The 17,297-nt window shown below is 37.4% G+C and overlaps 1 long non-coding RNA gene across 1 annotated transcript; it reads right to left on the reverse strand.

The window, feature by feature from the left end:
• Positions 1-1,985: 1,985 nt before the first annotated feature.
• On the reverse strand, positions 1,986-9,039 carry LOC107594635 (uncharacterized). The gene is made up of 3 exons (XR_001610182.1): positions 8,921-9,039; positions 5,731-5,864; positions 1,986-2,019 (listed from the first exon to the last, which is right to left on the reverse strand). It is a non-coding gene; the product is annotated as an uncharacterized lncRNA (long non-coding RNA).
• Positions 9,040-17,297: the final 8,258 nt, after the last annotated feature.

Below are 17,297 nucleotides of genomic sequence, written 5' to 3' on the forward strand. Positions count from 1 at the left end.
TTCAGATTAGACTTTAACACAGATACAGCTCAGAGCATCCCGACCAGCAGAATATCTGTTTGTCCAGATGAGGAAATGTTCAGGAAACCTGTTTGAAAGTATTAATTATTTTTTGCTACTTTGCACATTGCTTGTCACAATTTAGTCAGAACGTTTTGTAACTAGCATTTCTTTCTTCCCTTTAAAAGAATCACACACAAAAAAAATCAATCATGCAATCAAATAATTACAGCTTGATGTTATTTAATGTCTTTCTAAATGAGATTCTAAGTTTCTATTTTAAGTGACATTTTGCAGCAACTCTGGTAGGTTATAGCACACAACCTAATAATACATGTTATTGTGAGATCACTGATGTGAGGGTCGCATGAGGCAAAGCAAAACAAGGTAACTAGGTCTTTGGCTGTACAATCTCTTGTTGCTTTGTATATTTCGCTGTTTTAGAGTGAGGCAGGGAAGGAGAGCGCTTGTATGCGAGAGAACCGAACACAAATAATGCAGTATGATTTCCCAAAAGGACCTGTTAATGGCCAACACATGAATTGATCTCTCACCAGTCTCACCAATAATTGGGATGCAGACTGTGGTGTCACTTTATTGATTTTTCACAGGTAGCCAACTTGCACCCGGGTTGTAGGATAACGATGACTAAATAGCAGCCAGACCAATGATCTTAATGCTAGGAGCCAAGCACAGCTATTGATTTCATTACTGAATGCCTCCTAGGCTCCAAGCACATACATTTTTGTATCGACCCAAGGCGGCGTCTACATTTCTTCCAGCACTGTCACATGCACTGTGCCTGGACATTCAAAAGCAGAATGCTGAGTATGTACAAATACTTGCTTTGGTGCATGTGTACGCCATAAATTTCACATCATGCAATCAGCTTGTGACGGTGACGTGCTTTGATAGGACTGACAGTTTTATGCCGCCAAAAACACACGTTTTTTTACATGGTTCTCTGGAATACTTGATTCTGATTTGCCAGCTGTGCATTACGCTAAATATTTTTGCATAATGATTACCAAACAGTATGTCTGACCACTGTCCATGTCCATGCTACCAAAGTCCATTTCAAAGAAAATCAGGTCACTCTGCGGCCATATTTGCAATTCCTCCAGGCAGCTATTTTAGGCATGCAAGACTAACTCGAGTTACTTGAATGGTGAAAAACCTTGTTTCTTATGCTAAAATAGTACTTAAATGCAAGCATTTCAGGTACAGCCAGTGTGCATGTCCAGTTGCAAGCGACACTGAAGCCTGAATTATACTCGTCACTGGCAGATGTAACTTTAGCCAATAATAAACTACTTTAAGGCAAAATTTGCTGAAAAGATGTGGAAAGAACTTATAACATCATACGCAAATATATTTTTACATTCCTAAAAAGTATATATGGAAGAGTGTAAGCATTTTAGAGAACATTGTTTATACATTTACATGGATAACTGTTACTATGGCAACGGGAACTTAATGGCAACTGCAGTGACATGAAGATTTTACCAACTGGCGATTGGCTGATGATTTATTCCGCCATATTGCATGCTGCAGTTTATCCCATTCATAGTAATAGGAGTGAACCATCTAGATCAGTGATGGGCAAACTTGGCCCTTCCAGGCCACTTTCCTGCAGAGATTTGATCCAACCCTGATAAAACTTACCTGCCTGTAGCCTTCTAGTAGTCTTGAAGACAATGATTAGCTGTCAGGTGTGTTCAGGTGTGTTTGATTAGGGTTGGAGCTAAACTCTGAAGGAAAGTGGCCTGGAAGGGCCAAGTTGGCCCACCCCGATCTAGATCAAGGGTGTCCAATCCTGCTCCTGGCGATCGACTATCCTGCAAAGTTCAGCTCCAACCCTAATCAAACGCACCTAAAGCATCTAATTAAGGTCTTCATGACCACTTGAAAATTAAAGGCAGGTGTGTTTAATTAGAATTGGAGCTGAACTTTGCAGGACAGTCGATCGCCAGGAGCAGGATTGGAGACACTGGGATAGGCTCCAACCCATCTGCAACCCTGCAGAAGATAAAGTGTTATGGAAAATGGATGGATGGATAGACCTTGCTTAATGTTAGAGATCCCCTTAGTCCATCTGTACTGCAACTGCCAACATCTAGCAATGTCACCTAAAGTTACCAGAAGGAAATAGCACAGAAAAAACATGACGGCTTCTGGTTAAGAATCTTGTGTACTATTGGAAGTTTTCCTAAAGTTCCCGTAGGTGCCTGTTAAGTTATTTCAGTCTTTAATAATCTATCCATCGACAATGACCCTTAACTAGCAAAGCCATTAGGAAAAGAGGCCACTTATTCTGCACTTAATTACAGCAAACACTGGTGCTCATTATCGTAAAGAGCTTGTTTCCCCATCAGCTTCACCTAAACTCTGAGTTTAATGACAAAATTTGTCAACCTGTACAATTGCTAATGATCAATTATGAAAATCAAACACACAAACGACAGTTAAGTGGAGACTCAAGTGTCACTTTCAGAAAACATTACCAACACAAATCATGTACATATTTCAAAAAGCACTTTATCGAAATAAGTCTGATGCAATGGGTTGTGGATTCGAATCCCAGGAAACACATACTGATAAAATGTATCTGTAAATCACTTTGGATAAATGTTTCAGCCAAAAGCATACATTCATGGGATTTACTAAGAAACAGAAACAATTCTATCATTCGAAATAATCATAATGTTAGTGTTTATGAAGGTTTTAAATTCAGTTAACCAGTGCATGTTAACTGATAAGTCTACAGACGGCTTTCAAGCAAGTTAATATTCAAATTTTCAAAACTGCAACTACAGGCAAAGTTTTGCAAAACGAAATACCTCAAAGTACTTCAGTCAATGAACTCTCGGTTCATCATCTCACATTTCCGACAGTAGCTTGACACCTTTCTGTGACACAGGCCTACGAGTGAGTTGCGTCAGAGAAGTTATGGGCGGAAGGTCTCATATCGGATATGGCTCCGGGGGGGAAATTAAGATAATTACGTACTGTGAATTCCTGTATAAGTGACCCTCCAAACACAGACGATACCGTGGTCACGCTTACTTAATGCACATCTGAACAAAAGCGAGTGTTCCTGCTAGGTGTAACGCTTGGGCCTCGGCACTCTGCAGGAGGGCTCGTCTCATTAGGATGCTTATTTTAACGAAGCGTCTCCACGCTGCAGATCACTACGTGGCCCCATGGATCCGCTCACCTCCTCACAAAGGGAAATAAATCTCTTTTCGGCTGGATAATTACCAAGATAATTTTATCCGTAATGATGCTTGTCAGTCAGGAGAGCTGATGAAATTAGAGATGTTCTTGTGTAAGGAAAAAAGAGAGAGAGAGAGAGAGAGAGAGAGAGAGAAAATCCCAGCAGATTTATCTGTCAAGAATGAAAAGAGATGAATAAAGAAACTAGCGAAATAACTTTCTTGTCTTCAACCTTACACACAATGGTGTTCGGCTGAATCTTACACAAATATCAGGGTGTTATTAAAGAAACGGTTCACCTAAATGTGAAAATTCTGTCAATAATTAATGGAATTATGTCGAAATATAATTTCTTTCTGTAGCTCTAACAGTTTAGCATGGTGTGAGGTCATTGGTTCGATGCAGGAAAAGCAAAAACTGATAAATATGTGTAATTTAAATGCAATGATGCTTTGTATAATAAATGGCTTAGCATGACTAATCCACTATACTTCATGACATCTGAAGTCATACGATGGCTTTGTGTGAAGAACAGGCCACAGTAAATAAATAAATAAATACACTATTGGCATTGGTTGCAAACGCCATTTTTTTTATTTTAGACTGGAACATGTGCTAGATTCTGCAAATAATTTTGGACTTTTCTTCACACAATGTTATCATACAGTTTCCGAAGACCTATTCTGATAGCACTCAACAAACCTTTTTTATGAACTATTTTTTCTTAACAAAAAAATAAATAAAAAATCACTTAGTCCTGCACTACTCCAAAGCTTACAGGAATACACTATGGTAAAATTACTTATGTTGTATTTTAGACTGGAACATGTGCTAGATTCTGCAAATATCTGCAAATTTGCAAATAATTTTGGACTTTTCTTCACACAATGTTATCATACAGTTTCCGAAGACCTATTCTGATAGCACTCAACAAACCTTTTTTATGAACTATTTTTCTTAACAAAAAAATAAATAAAAAATCACTTAGTCCTGCACTACTCCAAAGCTTACAGGAATACACTATGGTAAAATTACTTATGTTGTGTTACACGCTTGGTTTATTCCTTCTGCTTGTATCCTACAAGTGGCTTTGGATAAAAGCATCTGCTAAATTAATAAATATAAATATAAGATTTGAAATAGCACATAAGTAAAACAGACTGCTGTTATGCTGGGTTTTGTTTCTGGCACAGCATGAAAAAAGGCAATTGCGACTTAAAGGTGACCTATTATGCCCCTTTTTAAAAGATGTCAAATAAGTCTCTGATGTCCCCAGAGTGTGTATGTGTAGTTTTAGCTCAAAATACCGCACAAATAATTTTTTATAGCTTGTTGAAAATGCCATTTTTAGGGTATGAGCCAAAACGCGCTGTTTTTGTGTTTGTCCCTTTAAATGCAAATAAGCTGGTGCTCCCGCCTCCCTTTTCAAAAGAGGGTGGAGCTTCAAGAGCTACAGGCAGAGCCGATCCTTCCTATATGCAAAATACGATAGCTGCGTAGAAACACCAGGGGGCCCCCTTGCTCTCAACGATGATTTAATTTTAGTTTCGTTTTTTTATTTGGCCAGCGGTTATGAAAACATGAATGATAATTTCTTTTAATGCGGTGCACTGTCGCCCTTTCTACATAAAAATCAGTCAAATCATGTAATGTGAATGTTGTATAGTCTTGCTCGAGACTAAAAAAACAAGTTGAAAGCATACCGAGCCGTGGAAGAGACACTGTTTGATTCGAGATGAGTGAAACACGGACAAATGCGTTTGTTTCATTCATTCGTTCATAACCACACACAGCCTTACAGAGTGCCAAGAAGCTCTTTTGGAAAACAAAATATGATGCGTGATGCTTACTTTGTCTGGAGCTGACATTCACGCATGAAGCGTTGGTATCGATCCCTCTTTCAGAAGCAACCTTTGCACAACTCCAGCACTGAACTGACCGTCGTTTGTGAGGCAGTCCGGTTTAAAATGATTAGCACAAACATTTAGGACTTTTCCATTTTTTTCCAAGACATTTCCTTCGAAAATTGAATTTAATCACCGTGTCCTTAGCGGTCTCCTATGTTTGTTGGTGCATCCCGAAACACAACACTTTTAATGCCTCTTTGGCGCTGACATTGTATCTCCAGCAGCTACAGCAAGAAAACAGTAATGGTGGACTTGCTGCTTCTCACTCAGAATTAAACATTTTCAGTGCACTAATCACTTACTCTTTATAAAGTCAGCTGAAGTATTGAATAATTTTAAGTAACAGAATGAATGACCACTGTTGACTTTACATTAATGTTGGTGTTAGAGATAAATCAGTCTCTTGGCTGGTACATAATAAATGCTTGCTTTCCATCAGTGGACATCATATATATCTTGACACTTAATTTGCTGTTCACACACCTGGCAGTAAACATGTAGACACACTCAACTTTATAGTTAAACGCTAGGAAAAGCTTGCACAGCCTTTTAACCACAAAAAACAGCACTTGATCACAACATAGAAAGATAGAGAGCCAATTCTTACTCCAGTGGCACTGCAACAGTACAGCTTTGATCTTAGATGTGAATTCTCTTAACTTGTCTGGGCTTTCAAAAAAGGGCTACTTAAATTATTTCAGAGATGCCGCTTCTCTCCAACATGGTAAAGGTAGAGCCCTCCTGTGGATTTGGAAAGATAAAAGGTGCTCAAACAGACATCACGACAGGTTTGTTATATTACTTAGCATAAGCACTGCCGAGCATCCCTTAAAGGAATAGACATCTTGTGTTTTTCCCTTTAAACAACAAAAAATTAACAGTGAGGAATTGGGACCCTGCTCTTGTGTTGTATCACTCAACAAAGGCACGGGAACAGTCACTTATTATGTCAAACTTTGACAATGACAGAATTGGAACAGGGCTTCTTCAGCACTCCGTCCCCCACTGGGAGCCCCCACCCCACAACTCTGGAAAGAAAGTTTACTTTCCTTGTCATATGAAATTACATTTGCATTTGCAGAGCATATCAAGCCATTAGAAATGAAACCAGTAAGGTTTGTTGTGAAACATATGAAAGATTTTTAAGGTTGGTCATAGTGTTGACTAGCTCATCTTACTAATAAAAACTGCTAGATATGTGTTTACTTGTTCAGAGATTTGAGTAAATATTATACATTAGTACATTAGCATTAAAGTTCAACAGCCCAAGGCAGAGTGGCTTTGCTGATATTCAATATAATTGCAAATATGATCTTGTTAATTGAACTTTGTATAAAAGCAACTAAGTTACATTGTAGACACAATATTTACAGTATTTTTGCTTCACAAATAAAAAAATAATTAACCATGAAACCAAAGCAGAACCATTGCAACAACACACAGTGTTTCATTCCAATTAAAATCGATTGAGTGAATTATACAATGATTCACTCATAAATACAGTTATTTGTTTCATTTTGAAATGAATCAGTGTTTTCTAACAAACTGGTTGAGTGAATAAGTCAACGACTCACTCATAAAGACAGTCACCTGTTGTACACCTACTGGCGTAACAATGTAATACAAATTTTCAATTTTCAATTAGCAAATCAACTCAGATAACCCAATGATGGACCTCCACTGTTGTAAAAAAAAAAGTCAAAATGTCTATAAACTGCAAAAGTTGGTTTCAATATTCTGTAATGTTTTGCTTGTTATTCGGCTCTATAGCAGCGATAAAACTTCAAATGACTTCAAACGAGGAAGCGCAGATAGGATGAAGTCTGTGGTGGTAAAATGAATACACCTCAAACAGAGTCATTAGCAGGAAAGACTTCACAAATTAAATCCGTAAAAGGGACTAAAGATCGATTGTGGGGGATTTCGGCAGGCATCACAGCGTGAGAACGGCAGCCGGATGTTTGCCACGCCGTAAGGAAGGGTCTGGATCATACGCTAACCTCCATTCGGTGTACCGCTGGCAGCCCCAGTCATTGACAAGAAGGAGTGGGCCGCCAAGGCATTGATTGATTAATCAAAGCTAATGTTCTTTTGATCAGCGGGGGCTGCCCTGTTAACCAGCGAAGGAAAGGGGGGGAGAAATACTCCCTCTTTTATTTACCCGCCTGCAAGGTCCCTCGTTGGCTTCCAACACTAACTTCAAAGGAGACTGTGACAATTCTGTCACAGTTTTGACTGATAGAAAAAAAAAAGTTTTATGTATATTTTCCCTCGACAGTAGATTTTGTCTAATCGTTTCCAGCCTCGCTCGGGTTTAATATGTGTCGAGGAAGAGAATACAAGTCTCATGTTTTCTTCATGACTGTTTTCTTTCTCGTCTAGTTGTCTAGTGGGTTGTCCTCTTTTTTTGCACTGTGCCATTTTATGCCGTGCACTGCCTGTCAAAAGGACACCCAGGGAAACTTCATGTAACTTTTTGTTGTTTGCTATAATTTATCCCCTTGTTCCAGGTTGGAGTGCACAGACTTTCAGTGTCAAGCATGTGTTGTGAGTGGCCTAAAATGAGTGTTTGACACTGTATATACAAACCTCCCCTGAGAAAAAAACTATTATTCATTTGTCTGCAAATCTTGGATATTTACAAATAACAAGTTAGTGTTAACAAATTTTTGTAACAGGAAAGGATTTACTGATTGATTCATTGATTTGAATATGACATCGTTTTTATATTAAATAATATATATATATTTTTACATTTTTGTTATAATTTCTTTTTATTTACAGATAGATATTAAAATGTTATAGTGTGAAATGGGAGTTTTGGAAAGTAGAAAAGTTTTGGAAAGCAGAAAATTATTTTGGAATCATTTGGTTAATTGGAAAAGTTAGTGCAGAGAAAAGGTCTGGCATTTATAGTGTATATATACACGCATTTTATATATAAAAATATATAAAGGTGCAAATTTATATAATAATTAACCAATAATAATTGTCACTGCTATCAACATGAGGTTTGAAGTTTCAAACTGGCTTTAGTATATAACCTTTTGTGTTTAAAGTGAAATTTTGTGTCCTTAATTGTTCTATTTGTTTTTATTATGTGTGTAGTATTAGTATTATTATTATTGTTATCAAGGTACAACTTTATATAATAATTGACCAATAATAATTTCCTATTTTGTTCGTTAGCACATAAAGATAATTAGTTACCTCTACATATTTTTGTTTGATATTTACAATAATTTAGCTATAGATAATAACAAATACAATACAAGATCATTTTTTAAATATTGTAAAATAAAAATACATTAAAAATACATTATAAAAACACAAACAAAGTTGGACATGGATCCATTTTGGTATTATGAGCCTAGAAACAAATTATTCCTAAGTTTGTGAACATCAATAGTCATCTCATAATTACGGTAATACCTACATGGCATAAACACCCTTTGACTATTTTCTAAATATATCACGGCCTCTTGTACCTCAATGGTTAATAAAACTTGTGCTATTGCGAACAACAACTTTAACTAAGATCAACTCAAAACAACCTACAAATAGTCACCTTTATTTATATAGAACTTTATACAATAAAAAAATACATCCACCTCAAACTGAAGGGCATCTTCCTGGCCACAGCACGCTTTTGTGGACACAACAAGACAATCAACAACTGCACACAATCCCACCCCAGGAAGGGACGTTTGCAGGCCCTGTGGCGTTTCATATCATATTCAAATTCCTAAAAGTACAAAGGTTTCTTTCTTTACTTTTAGACGAAGAGAGAGACACACCTGAGTGTAGACTAAGTGAGGAGTCCTTCTTCACTTTGTTTCATGTTGGTTGACTCTCAAAGTGGAAAACTCAAGGTCTTTTTTCCGGATCCTTGAGGTTCTTAAGCCTTCCGAGGGTCTCTGAGGGAAATGGTTGTATCTCATATTTAATAAAAAAAGTTAAGGAGCAACTCTCTCCACACATATACAAACATACACAAGCAACTTAAAACACAAACGCCATTTACAAGCTGTGTGAAGTCGCCTTTGTTTTTCCTCTTCTGTTCTCTTTCGCTCCCCTCCCTTTTCCATTTGAGAGCCTGTTTCCTGCTCAAGACTTGCCCTTGAGTTTTTCCCAATGTCAGCGCATACTTCAAACACCAGCTGACAAGCTCAGAAGAGTCCGCTGAGAATCCCCATTCCAAACAATTATTCCATCTTCCACACGGCGGCAGATCTCTTCCCAGCATTACAGCTAATGAAAAGGTCCCTTTAACCCGTCAACAACGCAGAGGACTTGCTGATAAATTTGCCCCTTGTAGGCAGGTTTGAATATAGTAATGCTTTTATATATGCTTACATATGTTTAATATATAAGAACGAGCAGCGCTGATGCCAATTTCTAGAACCAAGAATGCCTGAAGAACATGTTTGGGTTGTGCAAACTCTCTCTCTCTCTGTATCTTCAACCTTTGGCAGGCTTCAGGCAGTGACTGTACTTGGGAAAGTTTTGTTAAACAAACAACAGGCTTTCATCTTGTGAAACTAATCATTTAATATAGATTAAAGCTGGGGTAAAACACCTCGGGAAACCTGTCCGCAGTCAGGCTGTGCGAATGCAGCTCCACTGAGAGCGAGGAGCTTCTCTAGATACAGATGCTCATGTGAAGAACCTCTCTACCAAAGTACACTCTTAAAAATAAAGCTTCCAAGTGGAGGTTTTAACAGCGAACCATTTTGATTCCCCAAAGAACTTTTCAGTAAACAGTTCTTAAAAGAAAGATTTTTTTCTGAATGAAGAACATTTTTAAAATCCACTATAAAGAACCTAATGTGGAATGGAAAGATCCCATGGATGTTAAAGGTTCTTCATGGAACCATCAATGTCAATAAAGAACCTTTACTTTTAAAGGGGTCCTATTATGCTTTTTCACTTTTTTAAATTTTAGTCAGTGTGTAGTGTGAATGTTTGGGCATAAAAAAGATCTAGAAAGTTACAAATCTCAAAGTCCACTCCATAGGGAGATATTTTGTTTTTTAAAAATCAATTTTCAAGAACTACAACGAAAGACTAATTTGGACTACAGCGTTTGTTTTCCGGGCTTTGTGATATAACAAAGCGGCTCATTGGAATATCATTACAAATAATTCCCGCCTACAGAAATTCGAATGGTTGGGGGGTGGGGAGGGGCGAGGTTGTGGTTAGAAAGCTTGGTTGAGTGAGTGCATCAGACGAGACGACGAAGAAGAAGTGCTGCTGCAGAGTTAGTGCATCAGAGAAAACGAAGAAGAAGAGCTGCTGTGCTGTAGCGTAAAATTTTCGGCATGTCTAGAACAATTCTTACAAGTATAACATGACGTAGCTGGGCCAAATGGCGCCTGCCGGTGTGCCTACACTCATAGAAAATAATGTGTTTTAATTTTAAAGACGTGGCGCGACGCTGCACTTCTCGTCCGGTGTGCAACCGCCTGAAACGCAGTTTTTTTCACCTCCATGCCCAAACGTCTTTGTTTGAGCTTCCGAAAGCAGCTGATGTCAGGAAACAGTGGTTGCAATTTATTTTTTAACTCTGTTCCTGAGCATTATAACCCCAATTCGCTATTGTGTGCTGCGCATTTTACTGAAGACAGCTTCCACAACATGAGGGAGTACAGTGCCGGATTCGCCAAAAAGCTTTTGTTGAAAGACGGCGCAAGGGGCGTGGCAGTACTGAAACACCATCTAAGCTGTTCGCCAATCACAATGCACTGGGACAGCTAACCAATCACAACACATTTTGTTTTTCGGAAGGCGGACCTTCTTCATCAAAGCCGGAACTAATCAAGCCGTTTGTGCCAGGATGGGGAGAAAGGTATTTTAATAATGTAAATTATGTGAAAAATAATGCGTTTTTCGAACCACCACGCATGAGAGCATGTTCTAGTACACCCCCAAACCAAAATCAAGACTTTGTAAAAGAGCATAATAGGACCCCTTTAAGAGTGTAATCTGAACCTTTTTTAGTCTCGTTTGATTTTACTTTGGAAAAAGTTTGCCCAAAAGCCTGGATGTATACATTTACATTTTAAAATAGTCAAATTGGTCCAATTTAACCACATTTCATGATGTGCAAACCTGAATTTTAAAACTGCATTTATAAAATTGCCCAAACGGCCTCACAGGAGTCAATAATTACACTCTCTGATTAGAACCAAGACGATCAATAAAGATCACCGCCATGTTTTTGGAGTATCCATCAAATGTTGTAATCTGCGAATGGAGCTTGATCTTTCAGTCAATCATTTTTTACCACAAACAAATTACAGGGGCAGATTATTGATTAATAAAGACTTGTTTTCATGCAATTCCATGTACAATACTATATTATGACCTCAAAGCATTTACAGCAAATGATTTGTAAACTAATACATTTTTGATGTTTGCAGCACATAACTAGCTCCATATATGTATGGATTTTCTGACACTGTAAACTTGCTCAGTATCTCACCTGGTACAGCATTGCACTTGCAAAAATTTTTTTTGCAAAATGTGCAAGAGACAATGCAATATCAATTTGTAAAAATGTCGCCACAGGCAAAACATTTTCCAATGGGTCTAGTTTGTTTGTTTAAAAAGCTAACACGACAGCCCACAAGTTTGGCATAATGCTAACTGGTTAAGAAAAGCTTTTGATTAGCTGAAAACATTTTTGGCCGGGGCAGGACCTTACATAACGTAGATGCTAATGCTAACATACATGATATAGCAACAGCCAGTGAGACTAACCAGCTAATAGCTAGTAATTGATCATGTGTCAGGATCAATATGGAAGATTTGCTTCATAAAATCTGAATACAATTAAAATCATCAACATATTTTAGCTGTGATTCACAGTAAACGTCTATTTCACTTAATTAAAGCTTAAAAGAACATTTAACAAACTTTTCCATCTTTTAGGTACAGTTTTCTATTGTCAGCTTACATAACCTTTTACTTGAATGAGGATTTATTGATATTGGATAAATGCCAACAGTTAAACTCACGTCAGTCTTTGTAAAAGCCATTCACCTTCCATTTCGTCAGCTCTGTATAGCATTTTAATGGATTATAAATACTTGGCTCATCTGTCAATGACAAATAATTTATCCTCTGAATATCTGAGAGAGATCAAAGCGAATTAACTTTTCCTCGTTAATTTCAGCAGCAGCGTTTGACAAGTGTGGCTGGAGCAAAGGCTCTTCAGAAAGTCAGACATCAAGACTGCCAGTGCCAGGTGAGGCCCGAGTGCAGGTTTGATCTCGTATACATGTATTCCTTCACTACTCGGTCGCTAGGGAGCTCCGTACCAAGGTCAACATTCAAAGACAACTGCACGCAACAAAAGACACTCCTGCACGAGCAGTGCTGTGCGAGCCGCGACTCTTTTGTTGTGCGCATCACAGCAGCATCAGAGGGTCCAGGCTGACACTAGTGAAGTCCCCGGATAGCAGCTATCGCTACCGGTTTCCGTCCCCTTCACAGGAAAAGCTAGTGTATGTTCTAATTGCATCATTAATATAATTAGGGATTAATTGTCTTCTCCGCCTGGTTCACTTTCATTGCGTTGATGAGGTGCAAAATGCGAGTTTTGATGACCTTCAACCCCAAGTGAACCAAAGAAATCGTTTCTCCAGTGGCTGAAAGGAATTTCTTTGTGTACTTGAAGGACAGCTTTTCTTATGTGCAGGATTAATTTTTCCAAACTATTATTCATTCTAGCTGTCCTTTGAACCTTTCTGGCAGATCTGCCGCTTTGAAGGAAATATTAAGTTGGAGACTACAAAAATCGAAGATTTAAAATCAAAGTTACACCTTGAAAATACTGACAGATTTTCTTGCAGATCATAACATGCCAAATAAAAAATAAAATAAAATAAACAAACAAATAAATAAAGGAGCACATATAACGGAAATGAAAATAACATTTAAATAGCTGTCCTTTTAACCTTTCTGGCAGATCTGCCACTTTGAACAAAATATTTTCATTCTAATTTAATCAATCTCATTTAAACCTGGAAATGTTGACAAATTTTCTTGTAGATCTGATCAGATCACAAAAAAAATAAATAAATAAAAATTAGATGAGCACATTTAACTGATGTGAAAATATACTTTAAATATTTAATGTAATAAAATATAGTATAAAATAAAAAAGTGTCCCAGATAGAAAGGCTCAGGCTGTCAAAATGAAAATAAAACGTGAATCTTCAAAGCGGATACAAAAAAGAAAAAAGAAAGATTACAGGAGAACAATAGCTATAGCTAGTTTCAGCATAAGAGTAGCTTGACTGTAGCTATATTAGATTATGAATAGCATGTATCTTAGAAAGTTAAGTTGTCAAAAGCAGGTTCCCCAACACTGCGCACACACCATACACATATAAATGGACAATATCGGTTTTGTCAAACTCCAAAATCGAGAATGTCAAAACAAGCATGCTAACATGCTTTTGACACAAAACTGTCAGGCTTCACTGTCATATGTCAGCTCAACAAATGCTATCAATTATTCATAATCTCACCAGCTGCATTTCGAAGACAACTTCTGACATCCTGTCACAGATCTTTTACAGTCGTTTTGCTCTCTTTTGTCTCTCAGTATGTTCAAATTCAGCAGTCGAGACATGACTTGCCAATGATAAGCAAAGGCACGCTACCAGAATGAACACAGCACAGCGCTGGATATTTCTGTTTAAGCATCCTTGAGCAACTCTCAGACAAATGAGAGAAACATAAGATGTGTGTATGCTATTAATCACACAGAATAACATGTTTCCATAGCAATTGATTATGAGCTAGGCAGGTGTTGCCGCTGGGTAATATGTGAAAAGCACACACACAAACCTCCAACACGCAAAATCCCGACCTGTGATGAATGTAGTTGACAGGTGACTCTCATGACATTAAAAATGATTTTTTTTTAGCCTGGAAACACCACCCTGAGCACACAATTTTTCACAACTGCTTCAAGGAACAAAGAGAAAGAAAAAACATTTATGAATAAAACAGCAGAAAAGCAATCAATCTGAAAAAAGACATCTGTCAGAGAGTGAGTGAGTGAGTGGTGACCAGCTGACAGAGTCAGATTGTTTCAGAAACCGGGTTACTGCCACAGTATACCAGAGCATTTGCACTGGCCACCTAATATATACCACAAAACTATATGACAGATTGACTCCTTGTACGTTAGTTTATTAGTAATAACCTGGACTGATAATGTCGGCAATCAGGGTCCAGATTTACTTTTTTGCCACAGCTGCCAGTGAGATGAAAAGTAAGGTCCATTTTCAGTCCACAAATACACTCATAAATATGTATTTATTTCTAATAATTTTATAAATAATAAATGATCTAGATAATTATAATTTTAATAATAACAGCAACAACACCAACTTTGCATAATTTAGATTATAAACTTATATTATAATTTTGGAAGCTTCATGCAAGGAATAATATTCCACATGTTGCCACGAAAACTGACAGCAAAAAAAATAATAAATAAATAAATAATAAAAAAGCTCAAATAACTGCAATGAAAACAAAACATAACAGCAAAAAATAAAAACACAACAAAAACAAAACTAAAAACAACATTAAAAAAGGGCTCATAACTGAAATAAAACAAAGTACCATAAACAAAACAGCAATAAATAAATAAGTAAAATATAAAGTAAATAAATAAAAACGCAAAAGAAAAGAAAGAAAAAAGAAGCTCATAAATTATAACAATTATTTTGCAAAATTTTATATATTATAATTTTATATTTTATTTTATAGAATCATTTCGTTTAGTCCTCATATTATAATTTTGGGAGCTATTCCAAGTGTCACAAGTCTCTTGATTTACATCAATCACATCGAAGGTCAGATTAGCGTTCTTACAAATCTTAAAACATGTATTATGTCAGAGTTACCAGCCAACTAGAAAGCAAGTTTTATTTACTCACCAAAGCCAATTTTCACTTACACTTGGCACTTGGTGAGTGTTAATTTTGGACCCCATTGGGAATGCAGTTGTGAACCACAAAGTTTTACTATACAAGGTTTCTATGGGATTTTAAGAATTGTCTCAGATTGTATGTCAAATGTAATGAAACACTTCAAATGCAAAACAGCGCCTTCAACAGTAGATCTACATATTCTAATGAATAATTCACATGTAATTCAGTCATTCCCTTTGGCATTTCAGCTGTTTCCTGGGTTCATTTACATTTCATTCACTGCATAACCTCATAATCAAATTAGACTACTAGAACAAATGGATGTGTTCATAAAGATGTGAAAGAAAGAGAGAAAATGTGATATTGGGCAGAAACTAGGGCTGGGCGATATATATTGCCTATTAACAGTACATTCACAATACTGCTGGCAATACAAAGAGTACAATAAAACAAACCTCAGAAACAAAATACAAGTTGATAAATTTGAAATATGTTTCTATATATATATATAGAGAGAGAGAGATGTTTAAAAGTTAGTTCTGTTCATTGAATAAAAAAATACTCTGAAATTGCATTTTTATCATATTTTATTTGCCTTAAATATCAAGATTGGCCTTTTTGACACTACAGTATACCAGCTCTAGATACAACTTAATGGCACTTAAATGTTGTATAATATACAATAGCATATTTCTTCACATATTTAGTCAAATTAGTTTATTTTGACTTAGAATGCATGATTAAAGGGCTGTTTTGTATTGGACCAGTAGAGAGGAGGACGAAGATGAAAAACATACACACATTATATATGAGCTTGAAATACAAAGCACAACCGGAGCTGATACGATGCCTAAAGGAGAGAACGTGACTGAGTAAAAGAGACGCGAGAGCCAGAAGGAAAACAGGGAAGAAAGCTAAGGAGAGGAAGTGTTTGTCTGTGGAGGGGAGAATCAATCTGAAGGCTAACTCAATCCCTCAGCGTTATCTTGCTTGGTGGCACGGGCCACGGGTCCAGATTGCAGATGATCTACATGCCTTTATGTAAGTGAAGCTAATCTGTCATGGCCTGAGGGAGGTGGGGAGAGCCAGACGGAGCGCCGGGGCTCCATCACTCTTACTCAGCCCTGCCAGTGTGGCCTCATAAACTACCAGAGTCACTGCTAATGAAACACAGGCACAACACACAGCTGACAATCAGCTGCACAGCCAATCAACATGTGAGACACAGACAGACAGACAGATAGAAAAATGGACAGATGGACAGACAGATGAATGGATAAAAGGATAGACAGATATATGATCAGAAGGACAGACAGATATACAAACGGAGAGATAGACAGATATATGGACAGACTGATGGATGGACGAAAGGACAAAGATAGACAGCAGGATAGATAGATAGACAGACAGATGAGCTGAGAGATACGTGGACAGAAAGAACTAAATGGACAGATGAACAGACGGATGGATGGGTGGATACACAAAAGAAAAGAAGGACAGATAAATGGACAGAAGGATATATAGGATTTTTTTTCTTCCTTTTTTCCCTTTCAAATCTGGGCTTTAATCAAGTTCTAAATAATTCTTTCTGAGCATTAATTAGCTGATTCTTTCTGGATCCCGCTGCTTTGTGGATCTTTTAGGAATGCTAATACCAGCCCTACAATAGTGCTTATGCAGGTATTATCAAGCTTTTGTGAGAATAGCTTTTATCGCTTCTCTGTGAATACAAATCTATTTGTGCTCCAGTTTTCGGACTGAATTTACGGAAGTTTCCTTCTCGCTGCCCACTCGCACCTCTCGGGCTCATTCCCCATTCCACAATTAATTCAGTCATTTATCCTCCATCCCCGTGAAGGGCATGGCCCGAGATCTCTTAATTAAGGAAGAAAGAGGGAGAAGAAAAAAAAAAGTTCTCGGTCTTCAAACGAAGCTCTAACTGGCACACAGCTTTATCTGATCATTTAAACTCTCTTAACCCCTCTTAATTAATCCCAAACACACACTTCTGACATCCAGCTCTTGATTAATGAAATTAGCTCAGAGGAAGTCAAATAACATCAGCCTCGGACAGTGATAGCGTAACCCCAGATGCAGCTTACGAGATCTGTACGCTTGTCTGAGGAACAACTACTGCTGGGAATCGCAGATATGAGAAAGTGATGCAAGAGCCCTTTGCACTGACGTAAAGTGAGCACTTTTACTTCTGATGGTTCAG

This window comes from Sinocyclocheilus grahami, unplaced genomic scaffold (assembly GCF_001515645.1).
Source record: "Sinocyclocheilus grahami isolate Dianchi unplaced genomic scaffold, SAMN03320097.WGS_v1.1 scaffold1.1, whole genome shotgun sequence".
NCBI lineage: Eukaryota > Metazoa > Chordata > Actinopteri > Cypriniformes > Cyprinidae > Sinocyclocheilus > Sinocyclocheilus grahami.